Below are 23,499 nucleotides of genomic sequence, written 5' to 3'. Positions count from 1 at the left end.
ACCATGGGCATATTCTGCCCTTCATCAAAATTTCCCTTAGACTTAATATCCATTGATTCTTGGCTGATCCAGGCTTTATTGTGAAGGTTGCAAAATGATAATTTTCCAACTCTAGCACTTTCTTTGCATTGACCAGTCAGCCCTTAGCATTCTACTGTAAGCAAAAGCCCTCCCTTCTCCCCTATTTATCGATTTATCTACCTGTTTTTCCATTGGTTTATAATTCAGTACCGTAATTAATTATTTTGGTGCTCAAATCGTCTAACATTTGGCCAGTAGAAGTCCCTTCAAGCTGGCTTCTCTGAACTTATGGCATGTCCCTATAATTTTTCTGATCACTTCCTTGCTTCCTAGCATATCATGATATTCCATGCTCATCTTGTATCTATCTTACTCATTCCCTGGAATCAGTCAGAGAAACATACTTTTAAACTGTGAAATGAACCTCTGATGTACACAACTGGCTGTATCCAAGACCAGCCTTCCAGCAATCTTGATGAAAGGATCTTAATCCGAGAGAAAAGAAAAAATTCTCTCAGACAACCCAAGTCATATAACTTGTGTCCCATACTATCAGTCATGTAGCACAATAATTTATGAAGGCACTGTCTATAACACTGCCTACAAACCTACTAAAACTGAAAACATTTGAAATATAAACTGAGTTATACTCTCTTCTATCCATAAAAGTTGCTCACAAGTTAGTTAGTTCACATATGGTTAATTTACATATCATGCTGGATCACAGAAGTGTCATTACATTCATGTAATTTGTATAGCACTTTATAAGGATTAGCTGGGTTAGATTGCATTAATAACCCAGTTTCTTCATCCTTCTTAGTATCCATGCTATTTACTACGTGACTTTACAGATCTTTCCATCAAAAGGCGGGTTATGTATGCCCACACCTGAAGTCTTGGTTCAGCTATGTGACTTGCTTTGGCCAATGGTAGATATGACACAGGGAGGCTTGTCAAAGTGCTTCTGCAGCTGGGCTTGTTCTCTTGCCCTGTCACACCTCTGCCATTTCCATGAGAATGATATGTCTGAGTCAATCACCCTTGCCCAGTCCCAGGGACGTGAGTCTAGCCAAGATCAGCAGAGTTGCCCAGGAAGCCCAGCCCAGATTAGCTAAACCCTGGAGATCTATGAAAAATAAATATTTATTGGGGTCAGCCCGGTGGTATAGTGGTTAAGTTTGTGTGCTCTGCTTCAGCGGCCCGAGGTTTGCCGGTTCAGATCCCCAGCGTGGACCTACACACTGCTCATCAAGCCATGCTGTGGCAGTGTCCCACATACAAAATAGAGGAGGATGGGCACAGATGTTAGCTCAGGGCTAATCTTCCTCAGCAAAAAAAGGAAGATTGGCAACAGGTGTTACCTCAGGGCCAATCTTTCTCACAAAAAAAAAAAGAAAACAAATAAAATAAATAAATAAATATTTATTGCCATATACCACAGAAGTTTGTGATTCTTTGTTATGAGGCAAATGCTAGCTAATGTATTAGCTCATGTAATCCTCATATATTCCTCATTAGATAGGTAGAATGGATATTATTATCCCTGCTTTACAGATGTGGAAGTGAGACTCATAGAAGTCAAATGATTTGATCATAATCATATAGCCAACAGGTGGGAGAGCAAGATTTCAGAACCTAGGTTTTCGGAGTTGGATTCCAGGGCTCTTTCCACTGCATCTCTGAGTAAAGCTGCCTTGAAGAGTGGAATTGAGGGGCATTCCTGTGAAGTCCCATGCTCAGTCAAGGGGCCTATGACAAATGGTTGCTAAGCTGCACTCTCCAACTGGGCCACCTAAGACTGCAGCTGCTTCCGCCTTCCTGCCTGGAAACCACCAAAGTTGGGGCAGAGAGCAGAGTGGCTATGAGTGAGGCAGCATGTGGCATTATAATTGGTCACAGTAGTAGCCAGCTTATTTTCTGTTCCTGAAGCTATAACCATTTGAGTTCAACTCACAACTTATTACAAAATGAAATGCATGTCCATGTTCTTTTGAGTAAAGAACTACCCACTTCATTTTAAAACAACAACAACCAAACAAAAGAAGAATTACAGAATTGTAATTAAGAGCTAGAGTTTGATAAAGCAGAGTTATTTTTTCTTAATGTCTTCCATCAGGGAAAAATCATTAAAAAGAAATATAAGTTCTCATTTGTTTTGCCATGAAAGAACTCAAATTTTCTTTAATTTAAAAAATATCAACAATCACATTAGTTCAGAATTGACAAATAAGCCAGATCACATTAATGACTGGGATACTTATTAAATTACAGATTGCTGGATCCTACCACAGACCTACTTAATAATAACATCTGGGGGGGAACCCGGGAATTTTTATTTTTAACAAGCAATCAGGTGATTCTTATACTCAGCCAAGTTTGCATTTAGCTGATGCAGAGGCAAAGAAGGGTTATAAATTATGATTTTTAAAATGGTTACTTCTAGTTCTGATGCTTTAAGAAAATCATTCATCTTCCCTAGACCTCAGTGTTCTCATCTGTAAAATGGGACCACCGGACCAGATGCTATCTAGAAGAGTCAAATAAAGCTAGTAGAAGAGACTGAAGATTTAGAGTATTGGTTCTCAATCCTGGTTGCATATTAGAATCCTCTGGGAAGCTTTTGAAAGTGAAGGATGGCCAGGCACCACCAGACCAATTAAAGAATCTCTGGGGATGGTTCCGTGTGTTGTTCGTTTTAAAGTCTCCCCAGGTGACTTTAATGAATAGCCATGGGTTTGAACCTCTGCTCCAAATGCCGACTCCGACCGTCATCAGCCAGGATGATTCTGATTTCGTCTCCCACACCTGTTTCCTTGTCTGTAAGCCGGGAAGCATATCACCTACCTTCTGTGGCAAGTAGCTCCTATTTATGGAGTGCCTACTATGATGATTCTAAGGTCTTTCCCTACATTAAATCATCTGCTATAATTCAGGAGGAAAACTCTAAGATTAATGAAAGAAATTCAAAACACCCCTCACTGCCAACACTGACATCACTATCCCGAATAAGAAGGGCCAGTGAACATTTTTGAGATGGGGAGATACATGTGCAGGGATTGGAGACACTCATTGAAGAGATCACTTGAAGAAAGTGGTTTTTTCTAAAATGATTTCCAGGACAGTTTTCATTGGCCCTTAGTGTCAGGTCCGTGGATTTCCAAAGAAAACTCACCTGGTGATTGGTATGTCGGGCAGAGAGAAGACAGCAGCAGTGGGGACCTGTGCTGCTCTTGAGTTACCCTTTTCAAATGGGCTGGGCTATGATTTGATCTTCACATTCTTTACTCATGAACAGGCCCTTGAGGGATCACAACAGCAAAGGAACCATGAAAGGAAACAGCTGGGAAGTGGCATCTGGCCTTTGGGGTTTAGGAAGGAAAAGGCTGGTCTTGAATAGTTGGATTAAGTATTTTAACTCCCTGTTCACTTGGTGATTTTATTGTGCAGTTTCCCAGGAGTAACTTCTTTGCCATAGACTGTGAGTCCCACAGGCTGGCTCCGCTTGTCCTACTAGCCCACGTGGCATACGCACAGTGGTCTCTTCCTGGGTGGCAATTTTTCCTCCACTCCATGAGAAAGTTATAAGGTAGATGAAACATGTCCTTCTACCCCCACGAGTCCCTTTCGTACCCTCAGTGAGATTCTTTTTCTCACCTCCCTCAGACACCCTATGCTTTCTCTCCTCCCACCGAACCCCCTTAAAAAATAGGTTCTCAGAAATGGTCTGAGGTTCATCTACTGTTTTAGGAAGTTTGAAGATCTTCTGAAATCCATCCGTGGATCCCCTAATTAAAACTTCTACTTTGACTCAAAATTTCAAGTATCAAGCCAGGGCAGAGGGGTTTTTTGAGCAGGGTCCCTAAAATCACGTGGGCAGCTGTTTGGCTGACCTGCTAACAACGACCTATATCTCAGGCTGGCCTGTGCACATGCTCTTATGCATGTTTTGGGGATTCCAGTCCCGACCCTAGGGTGTCCAGACAGCCCTGAGACGTGTTAGAGCATGAAGGGTCCCAGCAAGCCCTCCAGCGGATGAGGTCTCAAGCAAGTCCTCAGACTCCCTCTGCAAAGCTGAATATTTTGTCAGTGTGACAAATGGCCATGATTATTGATCCGACAAAATAGCCTGAGGTAAAATGCTAAGTCTGAGCTATTCATCCTGCTGCTGACCTTCTACCCTGGCACCATGGCAATGATGAGGCCACATGCTCCTCCTGGTCATGCCACATGGTTCTAAGGCAGGATGAAGAGAGGCTGGGAAGTGCAAACCAAGCTGGTAAACTGCTTACATGCCCAGAGGACAAATTCAGGCACAGGGATGTTCCTGAAGCTTGTCCCAAGTTAACCCCTGCAAGTTTGGATAATCTAGTGAGGCCTGTGTGTGTACGTCTGGGTGATTCCAGGGCAGTTCAGTTTCTCCTATGTTAACCTCCATGGCCCCCGCAACATTCCTCCAGTCAGTCCTTGGTTCCAGATCGGCTCCCCATTTACCTACAAGTCTTAGGGCTTTGGGCCACCTGGCCATCCCCATTTTTTTCTAATCTGGACCCCGCTCCTCCAAGGCCATAGACAAAGCAGAACAGTTTCCCAAATATTCTCCTTTCTTTGTTTTTCATTCAAGCACAAAACATCTTACAAGATACTTGAAGGTTTTTGCTGTTAGTAATCACTAGGAAACACACAGAGTTTCAAATTATTCAAGAAATCTTGAAAGAAAAAATCGATCATGGTTGTCTCTGGTTTTCACCAAAATGAGAGTGGCCTGTCTTAGAAGTAAATCTCACCCGAAGACCAGCCTGACAACTTCGTTTGTCCCCTTCTGTCAAGGAGAGGGCCGCCACACCTCTCCCTTGGTCCCCATCCATGCAGACATGGATCTTAAAGGTGATCCATTAGGGTAAGGAGTCATTGGTATTAGCTAGTACTGAACATCCAAGTCCTCACAAATTCAAGAGTACCAGTTTTGGCTTTGCAGGAGAAGCTCCAAATTGTGTCTTTAACTTTAAAGAATCTTTCCTTCTCTATACAGGAAAAGTCAACTTGGGCTATGAGCTCTCCCTGGAAGCCTCTGAAAACTTCCATAGGAGGATACATGTGTCTTTGTTCAACATGGAAGTGAGCACATTTTATGGAACTGGTTTCCTTTAGGTCCATCTCCCTCTTTGGGGACAAAGCAAGACTGAGTGGTTTATGGAGTCAAATGTCTCCTCTCACCTTAGGGTCATTAGATGAATTTATTTTTCCATCCAGACAAGAAAACCCACTTTCTTATACATAGTTCTTATGTTCTGCTTTTATGACCTAAACATTTCTAATGTGCTATCAAACAAAAGGACCCCAGACAGAACAAGAGAACCCAAACCTAAAAGCAGTATTAATGATAAATGGGAACTACACTGCTTTAATGAAATCATCTTGTGCCAGATTGGTTTTCCTCAGTCATTACAGTGATCTGTAAATAAGATGAATTCATTTAGTTAATTTTTGTAGGACTTTTTTTGTTTGAAGTTATAGCAAGGAAGTGACTTGGGCATTATCTGATTTAACCATCAGTAAATCACCTGCCAGAATTGTAGATAATAACAACAATAAACAAATACATAGGGACAGAGATTGGATTGGTGGTTACCAGAGGGGAAGGGGGGAGGGAGGAGGGTGAAAGGGATAATTCGGTACATGTGTGTGGTGATGGGTTGTAATTAGTATTTTGGTGGTGAACATGATGTAGTCCATGCAGAAATAGAAGTACAATGATGTACACCTGAAATTTTTACAATGTTATAAACCAATGTTACTGCAATAAACAAAAAATTAAAAAAAAACAAAAAAAAAACCATGTTTTGCCAACTTGATTATCTTCATAGTTCGAAAGGTACTATCTTAAATAAAACATTTTCTTTCTAATTAAATAATGTTTGGAATATGAAACAAAAGCATACAATACACCATTCAAAGAGTTCAAAAGAATAAAGAGTGAAAAGTATACCTTCGCTGACAAAGGATTGTTATCCAAAATATACAAAGAACTTTTAAAATTCAACAATAAGAAAACAGCCCAATTGAAAAATGGGCAAAAGACCTGAACAGACACCTCACCAAAGAAGATATACAGATGGCAAATAAGCACCTGAAAAGATGCTCCACATCATATGTCTTGGAGGAAATGCAAATTAAAGAACAATAGATACCACTACACACCTATTAGAATGGTCAAAATCCAAAACACTGACAACACCAAATGCTGTTGAGAATATGGAACAGCAGGAAGTCTCATTCATTGCTGGTGGGAATGCAAAATGGTACAGCCACTTTGGAAAACAGTTTGTCAGTTTCTTACAAAACTTAAACATACTCTTACCATACAATCCAGTAATCATGACCCTTCATGTTTACCCAAAGGAGTTGAAAACTCATGTCCACACAAAAACCTGCACACAGTTGTTTGTAGCAGCTTTATTCATAATTGCCAAAGCTTGGAAGTGACCATGATGTCCTTCAGTAGGTGAATGGATAAACCGTGCCTCTAGGCAGTGGAATATTCTTCAGCACTAAAAAGAAATGAGCTATCAAGCCATGAAAAGGCATGGAGGAAACTTCAATGCATCTAACTAAGTGAAAGAAGCCAATCTGAAAAGGCTACATACCATATGGTTCCAGCTATATGACATTCTGGAAAAGGCAAAACTGTGGAGACAGTAAAAATATCTGTGGTTGCCAGGGGTTGGGGTAGGGAGAGGTGAATAGACGGAGCACAGAAGATTTTTAGGGCAGTGAAACTATTATGTATGATACTATAATGGTGGATACATGTCACTATACATTTGTCAAAACCTATAGAATGCACAACACCAGGAGTGAACCCTAATGTAAACTATGGACTCCGGGTGATAATGATGTGTCAATGTAGGTTCATAGACTGTAACATATGTACCACACTGGTGGGAGATGTTGATAGTGGCAGAGGCTTGTGTGTAGGGGGCAACGGGTATGCTCAATTTTGCTGTGAACCTAAAACTACTCTAATAAGTCTATTAGAAATAAAAATAATAAAGGAGTCAGATGCTTGCAAAAAAAAAGTAAGCCTTTGCCCTTCTCTCCACCTCTCTCACCCCATCTCTTAGGTGATCATCCCCAACATCCAGCAGGATATTTTAAATCCAGAGATATTTCAAAGGCTTCATCTAGAAATCTTACTGCTTAAGCCACCAAACTTTTATTCACTCTTGACAAGTTGAAATTTGAATGGTTTCCATTTCCTCTTATTTTCTACGGCAATGCTCTGAGGGGCTGGTGAGCAGTGAAATGGCCAAAAAGTAGGAATTGGGGAGTATGAGAGTCAAGGAGCATGACTAATTCACTATTGTGGGATCTCCCTGTAATAACAGAGAGGAGAACCCCAAGAACTACACCCACAGCTGATAGGTCAAACTAGGAAATGCACAGGTGTCAAGAAGCAGGGCTAGTCTTGGGTAAAAATGGTTGAAGTCTATATTCCTCTCACCCAATTGTATGTGTCCTCTCCCTGCCCCCCAAAAACAACCCTTAAAATGAATGTTTTCTTTTCATAGGTCATTTTTATTTTCATCCATCCGTTTAGTCAACAAATATTTATTGAGCACCTACTATGTGCCAGACACTGTTCTAGGCACGAAAGGGGGGGAGGAGAATCCCTGTGCATGAGGGCTTGACCTCGTGAAGTTTCCATTTAAGGGGGGCAGACAATAAATGAAATAGATAAATAAATTAGAATCTAGTAAGAGCCAGAAAGAGAAAATCAAGCAATGAAGGGGGATAGAATGCTGGGTGGAGGTGGTCAGGAAGGCATCACCAAGAAGGTGGCATTTGAGAAAAGACTTGAAGAAAATGAGGGAACAAGACATGTAGATACCTATGGGAGGAGCATTACAGGCAGAGGGAACAGCAACTGCAAAGCCTGTGAGGTGGGGCGCCATGTCTGAGAACAGTAAGGAAGACTGTGACCACAGTCGAATGAGTGAGGAGATGAGTAATGAAGGATGAGGATGGAGAGGGAAGAGGGAAGGGGACTGCACAATGTGGATCTGGTAGGCCATTGGCAAGAGTGTGAAATTGGAGACCATTGGAGGGTTTTGAGCAGAGGGATGGCATGACCAGACATGTCATTACAGGCTCTCTCTAGGTGCTGTGTTGAGCATAAAATGTAGGAGGGCAAGGGTAGAAGAAGGAAGACTAATTAGAAGGCTACTGCAGCAAACGAGGCAACATGACAGCACCTGTGCCCAGAGTGGTAGCTGTGGACATGGCAGGAAGTAGCTGGATTCTGAATATATTTTGAAGATAGAGCATATAGGATGCACCAACAGGTTGGATGTAGGGTAGAGAGAAAGATAAGAGTCGAGGATGATTCCAAGCTTTTTGGCCTGAGCAACTAGAAGGATGGAGTTGTCATTAACTGAGATGGGGAAGACTGCTCTGGTGGTTTTGTACTGTGTCAACTTAGCTAGACTGGGACTATGTTTCCTAGAATTCCCTTCCCTGTGTGATTCTGGGTTAGAGCTGACCAAAAGGGAAATTTTCATGAAATCTGCAAGGCAGAAGTGAAGCAGCAGCCATTACACTCCGAAGGTCAGTGCAGGGAGCCAGGCATCACTGCAGCTCACACACATTGTCACTGATCTACTGGCTCCCCTTGTCGGCGGGTAGGCAGCAGCTGGGCCCATAGCATCTCCAACTCCCATTGAATCTCCTCCTTCAGCTTCTCTGAGTCCTGGGCCAGGTACATGTGCAGCTCTGTGGCAATGGGTGCCAATGCCTTCTGTGGGTCACCTGCATCATCAAGGTTAGAGGCAGTGAGAGACAGACATGAGTTTGTCCTCTTTGGTTCCAGCTTTTCTTCCTGACTGCGTGCTCTACTGACCAGCAGTATCAGGCCTACGCCTAGATGCAGAGGCAACAGCCCGCCATAGACTTCTTCACGAGCTTCACGGTGTGGTCCCTGATTAGTGACCTTTCTTTGATCCTCCTACTGTCCTCTTCCACACCTTTACTTCCCTAGCCTCTCACACAACTGTGTGAAGTCTGGTCCATATAAATAAATAGGTTGTTCCTTATCACTCATAGTGACTGCAATTCCCAGATCGATCCCCACTAATACACTGCCAAATGAACAAGTCTGGGTAGAAGATCAGGAGTTGGGTTTGGACACGTTAAATTGAAAATTCCTATTAGACATCCAGGTGGAGATTTTGAATAGGAAGGTTGATGTTATGAGTCTGTAGTTCAGGGGAGATGTCCAGGCTCGTGACCTAAATTTGGAAACCGTCTGTGTGTTGATGGTACTTAAAGCCATGAAAGTAGATGAAGTCATCGAAGGACTAACTGTAAACAGAGAAAAGTGGTAGAAAGATCGAGTCCAGGGACGCTCTGACATTATGAAAACAAAATAAAGTGCAGAGAACATACACAGAATGAGCAAATACTGAATGAAGACCAAAGAAAAATTATTGAAATGAGCAAAGTTTCTCAATTTTTGAATAAACCTAGAAAATTTGGAAATGGTTAGTGACTGTTTATCAGGCAGACGAATAAAAAAAGAAAACTCTGCTAGTTTATTTTTGAAAATTTACCTTCTAAAGATTTAATGATGTTTTTGTTTGCATCTCTCTCTCCCACTGGCTAGGGACTCTACTTATTCATCAAGTTCAATGGCAAATTTAGAGCATTAGCAAGATAATTCAGGGCCCACCATAACAGTAATTGCAGCAAAAACAAAAACAAAATGAAAAATCACATCTATCATTTGAACCGTCCTAGAAATTGAGATGTAAAGTGTTTTGTGGTTTGGGGACTGCTGCTTCATTTCTCCAGACCCAGTTTTGTGATACCATGGGGTAGTGGTTCTTAGCTGGGGACAATTTTGCTCCCCAGGGGACATTTAGCTATGTCTGGAGACATTTTTGTCTGTCTTAACTGGGAGAGGGCTGCTATTGGCGTCTAGTGGTGAGAGGCCAGGGATGCTGCTAAACATCCTACAATGCACAGGACAGCCTTCCCACGACAAATGGGAACAATGCAGAGGTTGAGAAACCATGATGAGGGTATCGCTACATATCTCAGGGAGTAGAATGAAAGTCTCAACAGAGCCGTAAAACCAGAACAAAATCCAATTTCATTTATTTTTCAGTAAAATGGTAAAAGGATGCATAAATGGAAGAAAGGGAAGGGAGGACAGAGTTTGGGAAAAGGAAAAGGAGGAAACAGGGGAAGGGGAAAATAAATATGCTGTGCAACACTTGGGGCTCTGAGTTCTTAGATCCAATAAACAACTAGCAGATGTGGAAGCACTGAATGATGTAACAGGCTATAGGAGTGATCTCCGCTCACGTAATCTCACAGAGCCACAATGCTCCCTGGGATTTGCTATACTGTAGCTGAGGCCTGATCACAGGAGAAACACATTAAGTTTCAGGGCAAATGATGAAGGGTTAATCCGAGATAACACCAGCAAGCAATGTATCTTCGCCTTCCCCAGTCTTTGCTCCCTGTAGTTCCAAGTTCTCTGGCTGGTCCCTCTAATTAGCTGCAGCAGGAGAGGTGGCAAAGACCTAGACTTAGACCTCAACAGGTATAGAACAAACCAGTTTGCTAATTGTGAATTAGGTCAATTATCTCGCAATTAATTCAATTCTCCTCTTCCTCTAGTATGTCTTAGTCTGGCCGTGAGTTTCTCAGCATGTGCATCTCCCCTGAGCTGACATAGGGGAGGGCAGCAGCTGGAGTCCTTATAATGAGCCAGCGTGCTCATTAATGTGCTTGAAGCTCCAAGGATGGTGTGCACGCAAAGTAAATTTTTTAAAAGCCCTCATCTTGTGGAAAGACCAGGCAATTAGGGAGCTCAAGTGAAGGGGATGGCTGAGCCATGATAAGAACTGCCAGGCCAACTAACACACGCTGGAATACACGCACAGCCAGGTTCAGAGCCTCATCCGGTGTGCCTGTGGCCAAGGCGACCCTGGGGTCTTCCTGGTGAGGAGTAAGGAGTGGGCCACACCCTCCATTTTTGGCCGAGTTGGCTTTAATAGCCGACAAAAAACTCACATGAAATTGTCCGCTTCACTTGGATGGAGTAGAATTTCACTTCTCCATATGCCCGGATATATTACATAGCACATTTCTCTACATCATTGAGAATGAATGGCTGACTTCTCCCACTGACCTTCAGTCCTGGTGTAGCAGATGCTGCCGGCGCCCTGCCCATCTCCCCGTGGCACTCGCCACTCCATACACATGGACAGTCTGACTGCGAGCACCTGTGACTCTCTTTGAGGGCATTTTCGGGCCACATCAGCATGGGTGGCTCTCGTATGTGGCAACCCGGAGTGACAGGGAATAATGCCCTCAGGACTGTTCTCAGCCAATGGGCGAAAGGAGTGGATGGATAAATACCCCAGCTTCCTTCCCTCTAGGGTACACTCGAGGCTTGTTCTGTACTGTTCCCCAGAGGTCCTCAGCAGGGACCAGTTGTCCTCAGCAGTCGTCTGCTCTTCAATATACCTTTTATTGTCTTCTTTCCCATCCCTGACTCAGCTCTTCTTTCCCTTCCCAGTGCTTCTCGGGCTGAGCTGCCAAACAAACCCCTTGCGCTGGAATCTCTTCTCAGGGCGTGCTTCTGGGGAAGCCCAACCTAAGACACAATCGATGCAACGACTGAAGCTCTAGTCAACACCATGAGACAGTGGGCAGACACACATGTCCTCTAGGTGAGAGGTACCTTGGGATGGCAGCCGAGGGGCTGCATTTGGGTCATGCTCATGCTTTACAGAGCAGGGTAGTTGAGTGGTTCTCAACCAGGGGCGATTTTGCCCCCCAGGGGTATTTGGCAAGATGTGGAGCCATTTTTGGTTATCATAGCCGGGGACGAGTGCTATCGGCATCTGGTGGGTCAGGACAGGGATGCTGCTACACACCCTACAGTGCACAGGACAGCCACCTCCACCCACAACAAATGTCTGTAGTGCCGAGGTTCAGAAACCCTGGCAGAGCCCAGCACCAGTCAGAAGACCCCGCTCTGAGCACTTTTCTCACCTCCAAGACGGGGACGAAATATTCACTTCACAAGGTGTTTATGAGTCTTGAGTCGAGGTGACTGGAGCGCGGAGTCAATCATTCCTTTATTCGATAGCGCCAACCTTGCGCCCAGTAGTGACCAAGTTGGTGACCAAACAAAGATGGAAAAGACATCGTCTCTGCCCTCGGAGAAAGAGAGGCTGAGTGTGGAGAAACAGCACAGACACTCAACTCCTTTGCAACGTGAAGCCTGGCTCCAATGATGCACATGGTGTGTGTGCTTTGACGGAAGAGCAGAGAGAGGGAGGCTCGCTTCCTGGAAGACAGGAAGGGATATTGGAGGTGAACGGTGGAGATCAGCAGGCGACTGAGCAGAGAGGGCCTCTCAGCAGAGGAGACAAGGGTACAGAGCCCTGGAGGGTTGGCCTCTCTGCGGCATGGTGACTACGCTCAGAGCGCAGAAAGCAAGGGAAAGCGCGGAGAGGTGGGGCTGGGAAGGAGGCAGGCGCTGGTCGTGAGGGGCCTATGTGCAGGGCTGGGACAAGGTGAGGCAAGTGAGGCACCTAGGGCACCGGCCCTGAGGGGACGTGCACAACTCCAAGAGCGGGTGTCTCCTTCTATCTGGTGCCCGAGGCCCCTCACTTGCCTCACCCGAGTCCCCAGCCTCCTCCTTTGCCACGCTGCAAAGCTGGGAAGTCTAGTCTGCAGGCCAGGAGCAGCCAGCAGAAGTCTCGGACTTCTTTCGTTTTTAGGAAGATAACCTGCCTCAGGCACAGGTCCACCGTGCCACTTCTCATCCAACAGAAGCTCTGGTTCACATCAACAAGAGAGCAGAGCTTTCCCTTTCTAGTTAGCGTCTCTACCCAAACGGAATACTGTTACAGACCGACACTTTTTCAGACCCAACACACAGCAAACGCCCGAGGACAGAAGGTGAATGGGGTCATGGTTGGTGAGCAGCCTGGCAGAGTCTGGGAGGCAGCTAAGTTCATCCACTCAAGTCGGAAGAATAAGGCAGTGCTTTGAATGAGGGTCAGAGCTCATGATCCTCTCATTAATTCCGGCTTTATTAAAGTTGGATATTTGGATTATTGGATAGCAAAGGATGATTTAGCTATCCAGTCTTACACTTAGCCGAAATTTGGACATGTGGGAAGAAAAAAGAGACAGGGAAGGATGCTTACGAGAGTTAAGAAACTGACTTCAAGCCCCCTTGAGGCAGTCGGCAAGTATCCATTTGTGCAAAGACAATTGATATGCAGGTAGAAAATTATTCTAGTCTATTCCTGAAGGAGGGTCATGTTTAAAGAACTCTCAACCAAGGAGTTTTTTTTTTTTTAATTGATGTTTTAATGGTTTCTAACATTGTGAAATTTTGGGTTGTACATTTTTGTTTGTCCATCACCATATATACGACTCCCTTCACCCCTTGTGCCCACCCCCCACCCCCACTGCCCCTGGTAACCACAGTCCAGTTTTCTCTGTCCATGTGTTGGTTTATATTCCACATATGAGTGAGATCATACAGTGTTTGTCTTTCTGTTTCGGGCTTATTTCACTTAACATAATACGCTCCAGGCCCATCCATGTTGTTGCAAATGGGACGATTTTGTCTTTTTTCATGGCTGAGTAGTATTCCATTGTATATATATACCACATTTTCTTAATCCAATCGTCTGTCGAGGGACACTTAGGTTGCTTCCACTTCTTGGCTATGGTGAATAATGCTGCAATGAACATAGGGGTGCATAAGGCTCTTTGGATTGTGGATTTCAGGTGCGTTGGATAGATTCCCAGTAGTGCGATGGCTGGATCATAGGGCATCTCTATTTTTAATTCTTTGAGGAATCTCCATACCGTTTTCCATAGAGGCTGCACCAATTTGCATTCCCACCAGCTGTGTATCAGGGTTCCTGTTTCTCCACATCCTCTCCAACATTTGTTGTGTTTTGTCTTGGTGATTATAGCCATTCTAACAGGCGTGAGGTGGTATCTTAGTGTTGTTTTGATTTGCATTTCCCTGATGATTAGTGATGTTGAGCATCTTTTCATGTGCCTATTGGCCATCTGTATATCTTCCTTGGAGAAGTGTCTGTTCATTTCCTCTGCCCATTTTTTGATCGGGTTGTTTGTTTTTTTGTTGTTCAATTGTGTGAGTTCTTTATATATTATGGAGATCAACCCCTTGTCAGATGTATGTTTTGCAAATATTCTCTCCCAGCTGGTTGGTTGTTTGTTCATCTTGATTCTGGTTTCATTTGTCTTATAAAAGCTCTTTAATCTGATAAAGTCCCACTTGTTTATTTTTTCTTTAGTTTCCCTAATCTGGGTAGGCATGTCATCCGAAAAGATTCCTTTAAAACCAATGTCAAATAGTGTGTTGCCTATATTTTCTTCTATGAGTTTTATAGTTTCAGGTCTCACCTTCAGGTCTTTGATCCATTTTGAGTTAATTTTTGTGAATGGTGATAGCACATGGTCCACTTTCATTCTTTTGCATGTGGCTGTCCAGTTTTCCCAACATCATTTATTGAAGAGACTTTCCTTTCTCCATTGCATGTTCTTAGCACCTTTGTCAAAAATTAGCTGTCCGTATATGTGTGGTTTTATTTCTGGGCTTTCAATTCTGTTCCATTGATCTGTGTGTCTGTTTTTGTACCAGTACCATGCTGTTTTGATTACTATTGCTTTGTAGTATGTTTTGAAGTCAGGGGTTGTGATGCCTCCTGCTTTGTTCTTTTTCTTTAGGATTTCTTTAGCTATTCGGGGTCTTTTGTTGCCCCATATAAATTTTAGTATTCTTTTTTCTATTTCTGTGGAGAATGTCATTGGGATTCTGATTGGGATTGCATTGAATCTGTAGATTGCTTTAGGTAATATAGACATTTTAACTATGTTTATTCTTCCAATCCACGTGCATGGGATGTCTTTCCATTTCTTTATGTCATCATGGATTTCTTTCAATAATGTCTTGTAGTTCTCATTGTATAGGTCCTTCACCTCCTTGGTAAGATTTATTCCTAGGTATTTTATTCTTTTGATGCAATTGTAAATGGTATTATCTTTTGAGCTCTCTTTCTGTTAGTTCATTATTAGCATATAGAAATGCAACTGATTTTTGTAGATTGATTTTGTACCCTGCAACTTTGCTGTAGTTGTTGATTGTTTCTAATAGTTTTCCAACAGATTCTTTAGGGTTTTCTATATATACAATCATGTCATCTGCAAATAGTGAGAGTTTCACTTCTTCGTTACCTATTTGGATTCCTTTTATTCCTTTTTCTTGCCTAATTGCTCTGGCCAAAACCTCCAGTACTATGTTGAACAGGAGTGGTGAGAGTGGGCAGCCCTGCCTCGTTCCTGTTCTCAGAGGAATGGCTTTCAGTCTTTCCCTGTTGAGTATGATGTTGGCTGTGGGTTTGTCATATATGGCCTTTATTATGTTGAGGTACTTTCCTTCTATTCCCATTTTATTGAGAGTTTTTATCATAAATGGATGTTGTATCTTGTCAAATGCCTTCTCTGCGTCTATTGAGATGATCATGTGGTTTTTATTCTTTGTTTTTCAACCAAGGAGTTTTTAATCCTGTTTCAATAGACTGTACCTACCGTAGTATGAAATTGTCATAACTGCTATTGATTAAAAAATGCACATTTATTTTATAGCAGTCTGTAATTCAGGACTTTTGGCAATTTGTCTTGGATTCTTCTCATTTGTGAGACTTTACTAAGAATATTGTATTATCATTATGTTATTCTTATACATAAGTACTTACCTTTTATTTAAGGTAAGTACTTAAATCTAAACATCAAGAGATTCTTTTAAAAACCTGTCCAAAAAGGCTGGCAGATTTCAACAACAAAACTAATGGAAAATAATGGCCCATAAATTATCTAAGACTCAATCACCTCACTCCAAATCCATCATTAGGACTGTAGCTATGGCCTACAGCTATAGTAATCATTTAAAATTTACTGCCATCACCTGTAACAATAGCTCTCAACCGTATCAGGTGCAAATCACCTTTTAAAACAAATAGTTTAATCCTAAACTGTAACAAATAGTTTAATCTTGACCTGTAATTCATAGACAAAATAACTTACCTACCACATACTTTTGTGTGTTTTTTTGGCTGCAAAAGATTTGCCCTGAGCTAAGAACTGTTGCCAATCTTCCTCTCTCTTTTCTTTTTTTCCTCCCTGAAGCTGTAGTACATAGTTGTATATTCTAGTTGTAGGTCATTCTAGTTCTTCTATGTGAGCCGCCACCACAGCATGGCTACTGATAGACGCTGGTGTGGTTCCCCGCCTGGGCACAGAATCTGGGCCACCAAATCAGAGCACACCTAACTTTAACCGCTAGGCCATCAGGGCTGGCTCCCACATATTTTCAAAAACCTATAAAATGCCCTTGCTGTAATACATAGAGAAATAAAAGGTAAGTACTTATGTATAAGAATGCCACGTTTTGTGCACATCTGTATGAAAACCAATCAGCAGGAGATCACTGCAAGAGTCAACGAAGAATTCTGAGGCTTGCACCAAATACAGTGAGCCTCCGTGTATGCCAGAGCTATAGGTGTGGGCTCTTGGGCGTGTGTGAACTTGGTGACGGACACCAGGAGCAGCCCTGCCATGCGCAACGAGAGATTCCAAAGACAGGGAGCAATTCCTGGTGAAGTGCTAGCCAGGAAAAGAAAGGACCACCTTCCACGACTTTCCTGACAATTGCATTCTCGTGGACACTGGTATGTATTAAAACCGTACCAAAAAATTGATGTATTTTTTGTTGGTTGCTTGCGCTTTAACGTGCACGCTTTTAACGAATGTTACACGAAAAGAATAAGTTCGGCCTGGCCCAGCCCTCGGTTGGAAAAGCTGTGCAGAACGGCAAGCGCCGGCTGTGCACCCCGTGCCCCGGAGGCCACAGTAGGGGGCGGCAAAGGCCTGAGGGCTTCGGGGAGCGCAGGCGCACCAGCGGGGCGCCACGGGGGTGCGGGGACCCCTCCCATCCGCTTCCGGCCCAGCCGGCAGCGACACGAGGGTCAGCGCGGTGGTGGCTCCAACACATTTCGGCTTCTTCCAAAACTGCAAGTATTTTGCGTAGCGCTTCCTTGGGGGCGGGTTTCTGGGGTGCATTTTGAAGCGAGGCTGGTCGCTCTGCTGTGGAGTTGCGGCGTTTGGTAGACTATAATCGATATTAAAGAGGGGATTTTCGCCCCGTTCATCCCTTACACTCTTCATTCTTTCAGGGCCCCTATTTGATGCCACAATGGAACGAGCTTTAGAACGAGCTTTGGATCGTGCGGACTATGTCATCGCAAGTGCCCAACAGAGACCTCCTAAGAGGAAATACTCACCTGGTGGGGAAAAATCTCTCTATGAGAAACTATATGACATATATGTTGAAGAATGTGGAAAAGAGCCTGAGGTTACGGAGGAATTAAGAAGCAATGTGAACTTGTTAGAGAAGCTGGTTAGGAGAGAGTCGTTGCCGTGTTTAGTGGTGAACCTATACCCGGGAGAGGGCGGATATTCGCTGATGCTCAAGGGGAAAGATGGATCCTATTTGGAGACCATCCGACTGCCTTATGAAGAGGGAGAACTGCTCGAATACTTGGATGCGGAAGAATTACCTCCCGTTTTGGTGGATCTCCTGGAAAAATCTGAGGTTAACGTTTTCCACTGTGGCTGTGTCATAGCAGAAATCCGGGACTACAGACAGTCCAGTACCGCGGACCCTCCTGGTTACCAGAGCAGGCACATTCTCTTACGACCAACGATGCAGACTTTAGCCTGCGATGTCGAGTCCATAACCAGCGATAACCAGAAATGGACCCAGGAAGACAAACTCTTGCTGGAGAGCCAACTGATCTTAGCCACAGCTGAACCACTGTGCCTTGATCCTTCTGTATCTGTAGCCTGCACTGCAAACAGGCTGCTTTATAACAAGCAAAAGATGAGCACTGGCCCAATGAAAAGGAGCTTCAAGAGGTATTCCACACCGTCCCTGCGTCGGCAGCAGGAGCTGTCGCATGGTCCACCTCCTCCTGAGCTGAGGGTACCGGCTTCTCGCCAAACAAGCACAGAGAGTAAAGCAGGTGAGCAGGGTGACCTCACAATTCCTGGAGCAGGAAATTGTGTAGATATGTGGAAACAGAGACCCTGTGACTTGGCCGTCCCTTCTGAAGTGGATGTGGAGAAATATGCTCAAGGGAAGAATTCTGTCAACTATGATGACTCACAACCACCAGTCTGGGCAGCCCATGAAGTAAAAGACGATTCTCCATTTGAATGGGAAGCCGGCGATCACTACCAGGAAATGAAGCTGTTGCTCATGCATTCGCTTAACGATCCACTTATCTCTGGAAGAGAAATGTCACGTAAAAAAGTCAGATGTGAGAGACAGATGTCTCCCCCCGACTCCTCCAGCGATGACGACTCAGATAGTTTGGTGCCTGGATCAAAGACTGATGCTGGGAGGGTAGTCAGTCAGTCTGAGGAGCTGGTGCAGAAGAACAGCAGTTGTCCAGTCAAGATGTCACACAGCTCCAGTGGCTCAGCCAATCTCAGCCCACTTTCTCCAGGGAAAGAAACAGCACAGCCTAAGCCCGTGTTCGTTCAGCCTTCAGTCCCGGAAAAGGAAGTCACACCTCCACCTCCGCCCGTCAGTCTTCCCTCGAGCTCAGGAAGGAGTTCCTCAGGGAGCAGTTTTACTCCTCAGCAGGCAAGCAGCTTTCACAACTCTCCATCTCCTGCTCCTGCTTCTAAGCCACCGAGTCTTTCCCAGAAATCGTCTGTGGAAGAGAATCGAGTCAGCACACTTCCTGCAGCCACCCTGTCCACTGCCGGCTCCTCACAAAGAACCCTGGCCACCCACGTCACCGTCCACCCCGTTAGCATCAAGGTCATCAAAGTGGTGAGCCCTCTTCCTGGAGCCCAGGCTTTGGGGAGAGGTCCCAATGCCTTGCGGGGCGCTGCCCCTCAGGCCGAAGCTCCTGCGGGAATCAAGCCCAGCAACCCGTCCCCAAGAGCTCGGCCACTGGAAGCGCCACCCGCTGCACCGAAGGCACCTTCTCGAGCAAGTGTTCGAGTGATTTTCAGAGATGTCCCAGGTGGCAGGCCCTTTACTGTACTCCAGGTTCCACGAGGTTCGCTCATTTTGAACACCCAGCTGCCGCCTCAGCAGCCACAGCAACGGCAGCAGCTCTATCAGTTGATTACACAGCAACCATGTCAGCAGCCCCCCACTTCTCCTCCTCAGCAGCCGGTGTCACGGGGTTCAAGTGCACAAGGTTCAACCAGTCAAAAATCGGCCATATCTGCTCAGCAAGCTGTTGTCATTAACGTTGGTGGAAGTTTCCTGCATCCCCTGCCAATCGTGTTGTCTCCGTGTGGCTCTGCCCAGAGAAGACCTGGGCAAAGCCTTCCTCAGCAGAGAGCCCAGCTCTCCTCTGCCTTGCAGCAGCCAAAGCAGCAGCATCAGCGGCATCAGCTACATCAGCAGCAGCCGCAGCAGCAGCCGCAGCAGCTACAGCAGCAGCAGCAGCAGCTGCCACAGAAGCAGCAGCAGCTACATCAGAAGCAGCAGCAGCCACAGCAGCTACATCAGAAGCAGCAGCAGCCACAGCAGCTACATCAGAAGCAGCAGCAGCTGCCACAGAAGCAGCAGCAGCTACATCAGAAGCAGCAGCAGCCAGATAAGCAGCATCAGCTGCATCAGCTACATCAGCAGCAGCAGCAGAAGGAGCAGCAGCAGCCGCAGCAGCAACAACATCAGAAGCAGCAGCAGCCGCTGCAGCTACATCAGAAGCAGCGGCAGCCTCAGCAGCGACACCAGCAGCAGCCGCAGCAGCTACATCAGAAGCAGCAGCAGCTGCCACAGCACCTACAGCAGCAGCAGCAGCCGCAGCAGGTACAACAGTTGAGAATCTTGCAGCCCCCAGTGGCTGTGGCACCAGCAGCAGCCCAAACAGCTCAGCCACCTCGGGGCCATCTGACAGCAAGCCAGTCACCAGGTAAAATGAGTGCAGGCGCACCCACCATGCCCAAATCCTGAAGCTTGCATTATTTTCTCTCTTTCTGAAAACACCAGAGCATCGACCCAAATGGATCCCGAGTTTTTACTTCATTTGTGGTCTTTCTAATGTGTCAGTAGCTCACGGTGTTAGATGTGCAAACTGCATACAGAAGCACAGCCCCAGGAGTTTTACGTAGAAACAGGGAAGAGATTTAATAAACTGGGGTGTTTTGCTGAAGCCATTGCTTCGGCTGTTGTTGTTGACATAGCTGTTTTTATCATAATGTTCTGAAGTGTACCCAGCTCCCAACTCGGTTCAGTTTAAACTCCTGTAGCCTATCATTTCTCTAAAACAAAAAACCACCATACTAGTAAGGTTAAAATCAGTATTATTTCAACAGGATGAATAGTTTTTAAAGTTTTTAAATGACTTAAAAAACACATAAAATTTACCATCTTAACCATTTTAAAGTGTCCAGTTCAGTAATGTTGAGTAAATTCAGTGCCATGCAGCAGATCTCTAGAACTGTCTTCATCTTGCCAAAGTGAATCTTTGGTGTCCACTGAGCACCGACTCCCCGTTTCCCCCTCTCCCCAGCTCCTGGCAGCCAAGGTGCTATTTTCTGTTTCTCTGAGTGTGACTGCTTTACATCCTTCATTAAGTGGAGTCATACAATATCTGTCTTTTTGTGACTGGTTATTTCATTTAGCATAATGTCCTCAAGGTTCATCCACGTTGTAGATGCGACAGGAAGGTCATAGCTTTTGAAAAATGGTTTCGCTGAAGCGACCTATGAAATATTGAAACATCTTCAGAAGAATGTACTCTGGTACTTGTTTGTTTAGTTTAAAAGGTTTGTGCACAGCGTATGGAATGTAACTTTTACAAATTTGTTTTGACAACCAAAAGTTAAAACTACCAAAACATGATGCTTGTCCCACTTGTATTGAGGAGCTGGAGACTCCCAGTGTGTGGAATGGATTGGGACACACGTGCTGGCTGGGCGTCCCCAGCCCTTTAAGAGGCTGCCCCTGCACTCCGCGCCCAGCCCCAGCCCCCATGGAGCCAGCCCCCCTCCTCCTCCAGGCTGCAGCCACTGGCCTTGAAAAGGCGCTTCTGGGACTTCTTTTCTCTCTTTGTGAAGTCGTTTACCTTGTTTAGGACTCTACGTTATTTGTAGAAAAGTAAAGAGCTGAACTTCGGGAAAGGAGTTTGATTTGTTTGCTTTTCAAGTGTTCTCGACCTTGCGAGATTCTGAAATGGAACCCGCCCCTTTTCTTTCCTTCCCTTCCCTGCTTCGTGGTCATCAGTTGTTCGGTCGTCTCTGCTCCCTCATCTCTTTCGTCCTTTCTTGTTTCAGTGCGACTCAAAAGATCCCCGAACTTTTCTGTCTCCCTTGTTCCCTTCTTTTTTCATTGAGGTGGAATTTACATAAGGAACAACCATTTTAAAGTGTACAATTCCGTGGCATTCACTACATTTACAGTGTTGTGCAATCACCACCTCTGTCCATTTCCAGAACATTTTCATCACCCCAAGAGAAATCTTTGTAGCCCTTAAGCACTGGGTTCCCATCCTCCCCTCCCCAGCCCCAGAAACCACCAGTTTGCTTTCTGTCTCTATGGCCTTCCCTATTCTAGATCTTTCCTATAAATGGAATCAAACAGTCTGTGACCTTTTATGTCTGGCCTCTTTCACTTGGCGTAATGTTTTCGAGGTTCACTCATGTTGTAACGTGTATCAGTACTTCATTCCTTTTTATGGCTGAACTCCATTGTTTGTGTATGCCGCATTTTGTTTATGCATTCATCCGCTGATGGACATTTGGGTTGTTTCCACCTTTTGTCTGTTGTGATAATGTTGCTATGAACTGTTGTGTGCAAGTATTTGTTTCAGTGCCTCTTATATTTTGCTCTGTTACAGCTTTGAAAGGCAGCGTGTCTATACAAAATTTGTTTTTCTAGGTACCCATGTATGTTTCCCTGCCTTTTGCCCTAACAAAGAAAGGAAATTTGGCCTGGCAGTTCCAAGAGATGAGTGAAGAGACAGGTAACCGGTGACTGATTCTTACTCGACTGACCCGGCTGTACTAACGTGCTGCCGATCCTGTCAAGGAGAGATTTCGGTCGACTTCAAGCTAACACGTCAGATAGGCCACCTGAGTGACCCTGAGCCCGTTTGAGCTTTATGTGCCCCATCCTGGACATCTCTGGGAACGGTGCCTGCGCTTTTAAGAAGGGAGCCAGTGCGATGACCAACCGCAGAGAAGAGTTTATGCTCCTCGGCCTTGGGAGCCTGCCAGAGACCTGAACTCAGAATCTCACCGGATTTGATGTACTTCCTCCCTTTGCCCTCTCTCTGGTCCTTTCAGGTACTCCACGGAGACGCTAGCTGTAACTGCGCTTGAGCCACGTGGCGCTCTTTTCCCAGGCAAGCAAATAAATTCAGCTTTGTTTCAGATTTCCATTTTGTTGTCTTTGTTTACTTCCTTCTAATCATCCCCACTGAGGTTGGTACTTGATGCAGGGTGCCTTTTGAGGATATTAACTGGCTATGTTTTGTGATAAAACTTTTCATTCATTTTAGAGTCACGAGAACCTGGCGGCTCTTCCCTACCTCAGGTCAAATCCATACTCTTCATCTGAAATCAGTTTCGTGCAGCCTGCGTCTTCATAAGCTAACGGCTGACCATTCATAGTGAGGTTGTTGTGTAAAAGCAGGTGGCCCCAGAATGTTCTGACAGGGAGCAGAGAAGGTGGATCACCCAGGAAAAACCAAGTGGGCCCAGTACAGCAGGACATGTCCGGCAGAACTGGGGCCTCTGTCCCAGGGCGGGACTTTGGGAACAGGATTATATTCCTTGAGGATACTTGCAAGTGAAACAAAGCCTCTGGTTCTAGGTCAGGGCTGTCCAACAGAAATATAATGTGAGTCCCATATGTAATTTTAAATTTTCTAGTAGCCACATTTTAATAAGTAAAAGGAAACAGGAGAAATTACCCTTAATAATTTACTTAACCCAATATATCCAAAAGATTATCATTTCCGTGTGTAATCAATATTTTTAAATTCTTAATAAGACATTTTACATTCTTTTATTCTTACTAAAACTTCAAAATCCAGACACTTACAGCCTGTCTTAATTCGCTTGCTAAATTTACATCAGAAATTCTTGATCTGTATTTAGATTTTTATTTATTTATTTATTTTTTGTGAGGAAGATCGGCCCTGAGCTAACATCTGCCAATCCGCCTCTTTTTTTTTTTTTTTTTTTTGCTGAGGAAGACTGGCCCTGGGCTAACATCCATGCCCATCTTCCTCCACTTTATATGGGACGCCGCCACAGCATGGCTTGACAAGCGGTGCGTCGGTGCGCACCCGGGATCTGAACCGGCGAACCCCGGGCCGCCGC

At 44.7% G+C, this 23,499-nt stretch overlaps 1 pseudogene; it reads left to right on the top strand.

Annotated features, from left to right (window-relative positions):
• Window positions 1-17,338: 17,338 nt before the first annotated feature.
• LOC101391811 (transcription factor SPT20 homolog pseudogene) lies at window positions 17,339-20,125 on the top strand (annotated as a pseudogene).
• The last annotated feature ends 3,374 nt before the right edge of the window (window positions 20,126-23,499 follow it).

Source organism: Ceratotherium simum, chromosome X, assembly GCF_057802395.1.
Source record: "Ceratotherium simum simum isolate JZ-2026a chromosome X, ASM5780239v1, whole genome shotgun sequence".
NCBI classification, from domain to species: Eukaryota; Metazoa; Chordata; class Mammalia; order Perissodactyla; family Rhinocerotidae; genus Ceratotherium; species Ceratotherium simum.
Note: the sequence above shows the minus strand (reverse complement) of the source record. Positions and strands in the feature narration are given on the sequence as shown.